Source organism: Pseudophryne corroboree, chromosome 3, assembly GCF_028390025.1.
Source record: "Pseudophryne corroboree isolate aPseCor3 chromosome 3, aPseCor3.hap2, whole genome shotgun sequence".
In the NCBI taxonomy this organism is placed as follows: domain Eukaryota; kingdom Metazoa; phylum Chordata; class Amphibia; order Anura; family Myobatrachidae; genus Pseudophryne; species Pseudophryne corroboree.
The window spans coordinates 83,516,847-83,524,964 of record NC_086446.1 but is presented as its reverse complement, the minus strand read 5'-3'; positions in this window follow the sequence as shown (position 1 = coordinate 83,524,964).

Below are 8,118 nucleotides of genomic sequence, written 5' to 3'. Positions count from 1 at the left end.
TCTTTTAGTACACTGGGCATTCCTGACAATATTCTTTTACTGCAGCATGAATGCCTGGCCAGGAGAAACATAGCTGGATACGCTGGAGAGTTTTCCTCTCCCCTAAATGGCCACCCCATAAATGCATGTGAGCCGCCCTCAGTACCAGCTGCTCGTGTTTTCGGGGGAATCAGCAACTGGTCTACCCTTTTACCTTGCAAATAAGTTACAAGGTAAAAAAAATTGTTTTTCACATAAAGTAAGGTACACCTTCAGGTGGTAAAGCAGAGTTTACCTTACCATTTACCACTACCACATTTTAAAAAGTATTAGACAAGTTGCCATCGTTATGTTGATCTCGCCTAAAGTCCTGCAAAGACACTCTTTCGCAAATGGGGGACTAATGTGTCTCAATCTCACTGGCAAGAGAGGGGTTTACAGTCATACAACCTTGGCTTCCAGTAGATCTTGGCCCCTGCGACAGCTTAACCTTTGTCTGTCTGCCAATGTCATGCCAGGTAACAAACTCCTGCAACAGTGGGAAGTCCTGGCCCAGGATTAGTGGATAAAGAGGTTTGGAAGCTACTGTGACTACCATTTTTACTGGTCTTACTTTAATCACCACCGGCAGGTGCACTCATGGGCATTCTTCTATGTCACCAAGTATACATAGCATCTTTACCAGAAGCACAACCTGGCCAGACCCGGGAAGAACCAGGTTAGCAGAGATGATAGACAATTCATTGCCAGTATCAACCAAGGCCCAGATATCCCAGCCTTCAATCTGTACCATCAGATGAAATGGTAGTTTCAGCTGGGGAAATAATTCCAGGCGCCATACTGAATACAGGTTGTACTGCTTTCCCTGAGCTGCAATCCACTAGCTCACCCTGCTTTAGGAAGTACCGCTGTGCATGACTGGGCTCTCTGCACTCAAAACATATGACTGGAGATGGGCTGTTTGATTTAACAATGGGAATCTGGGTATTGGTCTTAGGTACTGGCTGTAACCCTTGCTTGGCTTTATTAAAATTTCCCAGGGTCAGGTACCTCTCAATCACCACTGCTAGCTCCTCAATTGTCTGGGGTCAGCCTGCAAAGGCCCAGTGTTTTACACCACGGTCTGATACCCGTATAGCCTGGTCTAGAGCCATCACTTCCACTGCCCACTAAGAAGAATTTTTATCTGTAACCAGGTTTTACTCAGTTTGGCCAATTATGCCAGTTTGACCACTGGAGGCTCAGATGGGTTCAGCTGCAACTCATAATATTCTTGGGCTTTGCTGGGACCCGTCACCCCAATCCTGCTGAGTATAGCTTCCTTCAAGCAAGGATAAGAGCTGACTTCAGACAACTTTAACGCAACATAGGCTCTCTATGACTCCCCTGTGCGATAAGGAGCTAATCTAACCCTTGATTTCTGGTATCAAATATGTCGCCTAAGACTAGTTAACCCTTGCAAAAATACAGCTAAATATTCAAAATGGTAACTTATAATATGGTGGTTGTGCCTACTTTCCCAGCGTATTTCATTCACAAATCAATGTTGGGCCAAGCAGAATACAAGTGGGTGATATGTAAGTGACCACATTCTGTTGATTGCAGGTCTCACAATTGTGTCCCAAGACTAGTTAACTCTTGCAAAACTATAGCTACTTATTCAAAATGGTAAAATATGGTGTGTGGGCACACTTTGCCAGTGTATTTCATGCCCAAAACAGCGTTGGGCCAAGCAAAATACAAGTGGGTCATATGTAAGTGACCACCCTCTATTGATTTCAGGTGTCAAATTTGTGGCCCAAGACTGGTTAACCCTTGCAAAACTACAGCTACTTATTCAAAATGGAAAATATGGTGTGTGTGCCCACTTTGCCACTGTATTTCATGCCCAAAACAGCGTTGGGCCAGGCAAAATACAAGTGGGTCACATGCAAGTGACCACTCTCTGTTGATTTCAGGGGTCAAATTTGTGGCCCAAGACTAGTTAACCCTTGCAAAACTACAGCTACTTATTCAAAATGGCAATTTATAAAATGGTGTTTGTGCCCACTTTGCCAGTGTATTTCATGCCCAAAACAGCGTTGGGCCAAGCAAAATACAAGTGGGTCATATGTAAGTGACCACCCTCTGTTGATTTCAGGGGTCAAATTTGTGGCCCAAGACTAGTTAACCCTTGCAAAACTACAGCTACTTATTCAAAATGGCAATTTATAAAATGGTGTGTGTGCCCACTTTGCCAGTGTATTTCATGCCCAAAACAGCGTTGGGCCAAGCAAAATACAAGTGGGTCATATGTAAGTTACCACCCTCTGTTGATTTCAGGTGTCAAATTTGTGGCCCAAGACTGGTTAACCCTTGCAAAACTACAGCTACTTATTCAAAATAGCAAATCATGGTGTGTGTGCCCACTTTGCCAGTGTATTTCATGCCCAAAACAGCGTTGGGCCAAGCAAAATACAAGTGGGTCATATGTAAGTGACCACCCTCTATTGATTTCAGGTGTCAAATTTGTGGCCCAAGACTGGTTAACCCTTGCAAAACTACAGCTACTTATTCAAAATGGAAAATATGGTGTGTGTGCCCGCTTTGCCAGTGTATTTCATGCCCAAAACAGCGTTGGGCCAAACAAAATACAAGTGGGTCATATGTAACTGACCACCCTCTGTTGATTTCAGGTGTCAAATTTGTGGCCCAAGACTGGTTAACCCTTGCAAAACTACAGCTACTTATTCAAAATGGAAAATATGGTGTGTGTGCCCACTATGCCAGTGTATTTCATGCCCAAAACAGCGTTGGGCCAGGCAAAATACAAGTGGGTCACATGCAAGTGACCACCCTCTGTTTATTTCAGGTGTCAAATTTGTGGCCCAAGACTAGTTAACCCTTGCAAAACTACAGCTACTTATTGGAAATGGCAAAATATGGTGTGTGTGCCCACTTTGCCAGTGTATTTCATGCCCAAAACAGCGTTGGGCCAGGCAAAATACAAGTGGGTCACATGCAAGTGACCACTCTCTGTTGATTTCAGGGGTCAAATTTGTGGCCCAAGACTAGTTAACCCTTGCAAAACTACAGCTACTTATTCAAAATAGCAAAACATGGTGTTTGCGCCCACTTTGCCAGTGTATTTCATGCCCAAAACAGCGTTGGGCCAAGCAAAATACAAGTGGGTCATATGTAAGTGACTACGCTTTGTTGATTTCAGGTGTCAAATTTGTGGCCCAAGACTAATTAACCCTTGCAAAACTACAGCTACTTATTCAAAATGGCAATTTATAAAATGGTGTTTGTGCCCACTTTGCCAGTGTATTTCATGCCCAAAACCGCATTGGGCCAAGCAAAATACAAGTGGGTCATATGTAACTGACCACCCTCTGTTGATTTCAGGTGTCAAATTTGTGGCCTAAGACTGGTTAACCCTTGCAAAACTACAGCTACTTATTCAAAATGGAAAATATGGTGTGTGTGCCCACTTTGCCAGTGTATTTCATGCCCAAAACAGCGTTGGGCCAGGCAAAATACAAGTGGGTCACATGCAAGTGACCACTCTCTGTTGATTTCAGGGGTCAAATTTGTGGCCCAAGACTAGTTAACCCTTGCAAAACTACAGCTACTTATTCAAAATGGCAATTTATAAAATGGTGTTTGTGCCCACTTTGCCAGTGTATTTCATGCCCAAAACAGCATTGGGCAAAGCAAAATACAAGTGGGTCATATGTAAGTGACCACCCTCTGTTGATTTCAGGGGTCAAATTTGTGGCCCAAGACTAGTTAACCCTTGCAAAACTACAGCTAATTATTCAAAATGGCAATTTATAAAATGGTGTCTGTGCCCACTTTGCCAGTGTATTTCATGCCCAAAACAGCGTTGGGCCAAGCAAAATACAAGTGGGTCATATGTAAGTGACCACCCTCTGTTGATTTCAGGTGTCAAATTTGTGGCCCAAGACTGGTTAACCCTTGCAAAACTACAGCTACTTATTCAAAATAGCAAATCATGGTGTGTGTGCCCACTTTGCCAGTGTATTTCATGCCCAAAACAGCGTTGGGCCAAGCAAAATACAAGTGGGTCATATGTAAGTGACCACCCTCTGTTGATTTCAGGTGTCAAATTTGTGGACCAAGACTGGTTAACCCTTGCAAAACTACAGCTACTTATTCAAAATGGAAAATAGGGTGTGTGTGCCCGCTTTGCCAGTGTATTTCATGCCCAAAACAGTGTTGGGCCAAACAAAATACAAGTGGGTCATATGTAACTGACCACCCTCTGTTGATTTCAGGTGTCAAATTTGTGGCCCAAGACTGGTTAACCCTGGCAAAACTACAGCTACTTATTCAAAATGGAAAATATGGTGTGTGTGCCCACTTTGCCAGTGTATTTCATGCCCAAAACAGCGTTGGGCCAGGCAAAATACAAGTGGGTCACATGCAAGTGACCACTCTCTGTTGATTTCAGGGGTCAAATTTGTGGCCCAAGACTAGTTAACCCTTGCAAAACTACAGCTACTTATTCAAAATAGCAAAACATGGTGTGTGTGCCCACTTTGCCAGTGTATTTCATGCCCAAAACAGCATTAGGCCAAGCAAAATACAAGTGGGTCATATGTAACTGACCACCCTCTGTTGATTTCAGGTGTCAAATTTGTGGCCCAAGACTGGTTAACCCTGGCAAAACTACAGCTACTTATTCAAAATGGAAAATATGGTGTGTGTGCCCACTTTGCCAGTGTATTTCATGCCCAAAACAGCGTTGGGCCAGGCAAAATACAAGTGGGTCATATGTAACTGACCACCCTCTGTTGATTTCAGGTGTCAAATTTGTGGCCCAAGACTAGTTAACCCTTGCAAAACTACAGCTACTTATTGGAAATGGCAAAATATGGTGTGTGTGCCCACTTTGCCAGTGTATTTCATGCCCAAAACAGCGTTGGGCCAAGCAAAATACAAGTGGGTCATATGTAAGTGACCACCCTCTGTTGATTTCAGGGGTCAAATTTGTGGCCCAAGACTAGTTAACCCTTGCAAAACTACAGCTACTTATTCAAAATGGCAATTTATAAAATGGTGTGTGTGCCCACTTTGCCAGTGTATTTCATGCCCAAAACAGCGTTGGGCCAAGCAAAATACAAGTGGGTCATATGTAAGTTACCACCCTCTGTTGATTTCAGGTGTCAAATTTGTGGCCCAAGACTGGTTAACCCTTGCAAAACTACAGCTACTTATTCAAAATAGCAAATCATGGTGTGTGTGCCCACTTTGCCAGTGTATTTCATGCCCAAAACAGCGTTGGGCCAAGCAAAATACAAGTGGGTCATATGTAAGTGACCACCCTCTATTGATTTCAGGTGTCAAATTTGTGGCCCAAGACTGGTTAACCCTTGCAAAACTACAGCTACTTATTCAAAATGGAAAATATGGTGTGTGTGCCCGCTTTGCCAGTGTATTTCATGCCCAAAACAGCGTTGGGCCAAACAAAATACAAGTGGGTCATATGTAACTGACCACCCTCTGTTGATTTCAGGTGTCAAATTTGTGGCCCAAGACTGGTTAACCCTTGCAAAACTACAGCTACTTATTCAAAATGGAAAATATGGTGTGTGTGCCCACTATGCCAGTGTATTTCATGCCCAAAACAGCGTTGGGCCAGGCAAAATACAAGTGGGTCACATGCAAGTGACCACCCTCTGTTGATTTCAGGTGTCAAATTTGTGGCCCAAGACTAGTTAACCCTTGCAAAACTACAGCTACTTATTGGAAATGGCAAAATATGGTGTGTGTGCCCACTTTGCCAGTGTATTTCATGCCCAAAACAGCGTTGGGCCAGGCAAAATACAAGTGGGTCACATGCAAGTGACCACTCTCTGTTGATTTCAGGGGTCAAATTTGTGGCCCAAGACTAGTTAACCCTTGCAAAACTACAGCTACTTATTCAAAATAGCAAAACATGGTGTTTGCGCCCACTTTGCCAGTGTATTTCATGCCCAAAACAGCGTTGGGCCAAGCAAAATACAAGTGGGTCATATGTAAGTGACTACGCTTTGTTGATTTCAGGTGTCAAATTTGTGGCCCAAGACTAATTAACCCTTGCAAAACTACAGCTACTTATTCAAAATGGCAATTTATAAAATGGTGTTTGTGCCCACTTTGCCAGTGTATTTCATGCCCAAAACCGCATTGGGCCAAGCAAAATACAAGTGGGTCATATGTAACTGACCACCCTCTTGATTTCAGGTGTCAAATTTGTGGCCTAAGACTGGTTAACCCTTGCAAAACTACAGCTACTTATTCAAAATGGAAAATATGGTGTGTGTGCCCACTTTGCCAGTGTATTTCATGCCCAAAACAGCGTTGGGCCAGGCAAAATACAAGTGGGTCACATGCAAGTGACCACTCTCTGTTGATTTCAGGGGTCAAATTTGTGGCCCAAGACTAGTTAACCCTTGCAAAACTACAGCTACTTATTCAAAATGGCAATTTATAAAATGGTGTTTGTGCCCACTTTGCCAGTGTATTTCATGCCCAAAACAGCATTGGGCAAAGCAAAATACAAGTGGGTCATATGTAAGTGACCACCCTCTGTTGATTTCAGGGGTCAAATTTGTGGCCCAAGACTAGTTAACCCTTGCAAAACTACAGCTAATTATTCAAAATGGCAATTTATAAAATGGTGTCTGTGCCCACTTTGCCAGTGTATTTCATGCCCAAAACAGCGTTGGGCCAAGCAAAATACAAGTGGGTCATATGTAAGTGACCACCCTCTGTTGATTTCAGGTGTCAAATTTGTGGCCCAAGACTGGTTAACCCTTGCAAAACTACAGCTACTTATTCAAAATAGCAAATCATGGTGTGTGTGCCCACTTTGCCAGTGTATTTCATGCCCAAAACAGCGTTGGGCCAAGCAAAATACAAGTGGGTCATATGTAAGTGACCACCCTCTGTTGATTTCAGGTGTCAAATTTGTGGCCCAAGACTGGTTAACCCTTGCAAAACTACAGCTACTTATTCAAAATGGAAAATAGGGTGTGTGTGCCCGCTTTGCCAGTGTATTTCATGCCCAAAACAGTGTTGGGCCAAACAAAATACAAGTGGGTCATATGTAACTGACCACCCTCTGTTGATTTCAGGTGTCAAATTTGTGGCCCAAGACTGGTTAACCCTTGCAAAACTACAGCTACTTATTCAAAATGGAAAATATGGTGTGTGTGCCCACTATGCCAGTGTATTTCATGCCCAAAACAGCGTTGGGCCAGGCAAAATACAAGTGGGTCACATGCAAGTGACCACCCTCTGTTGATTTCAGGTGTCAAATTTGTGGCCCAAGACTAGTTAACCCTTGCAAAACTACAGCTACTTATTGGAAATGGCAAAATATGGTGTGTGTGCCCACTTTGCCAGTGTATTTCATGCCCAAAACAGCGTTGGGCCAGGCAAAATACAAGTGGGTCACATGCAAGTGACCACTCTCTGTTGATTTCAGGGGTCAAATTTGTGGCCCAAGACTAGTTAACCCTTGCAAAACTACAGCTACTTATTCAAAATAGCAAAACATGGTGTTTGCGCCCACTTTGCCAGTGTATTTCATGCCCAAAACAGCGTTGGGCCAAGCAAAATACAAGTGGGTCATATGTAACTGACCGCCCTCTGTTGATTTCAGGTGTCAAATTTGTGGCCCAAGACTGGTTAACCCTTGCAAAACTACAGCTACTTATTCAAAATGGAAAATATGGTGTGTGTGCCCACTTTGCCAGTGTATTTCATGCCCAAAACAGCGTTGGGCCAGGCAAAATACAAGTGGGTCACATGCAAGTGACCACTCTCTGTTGATTTCAGGGGTCAAATTTGTGGCCCAAGACTAGTTAACCCTTGCAAAACTACAGCTACTTATTCAAAATGGCAAAATATGGTGTGTGTGCCCACTTTGCCAGTGTATTTCATGCCCAAAACAGTGTTGGGCCAGGCAAAATACAAGTGGGTCACATGCAAGTGACCACTCTCTGTTGATTTCAGGGGTCAAATTTGTGGCCCAAGACTAGTTAACCCTTGCAAAACTATAGCTACTTATTCAAAATGGCAAAATATGGTGTGTGTGCCCACTTTGCCAGTGTATTTCATGCCCAAAACAGTGTTGGGCCAGGCAAA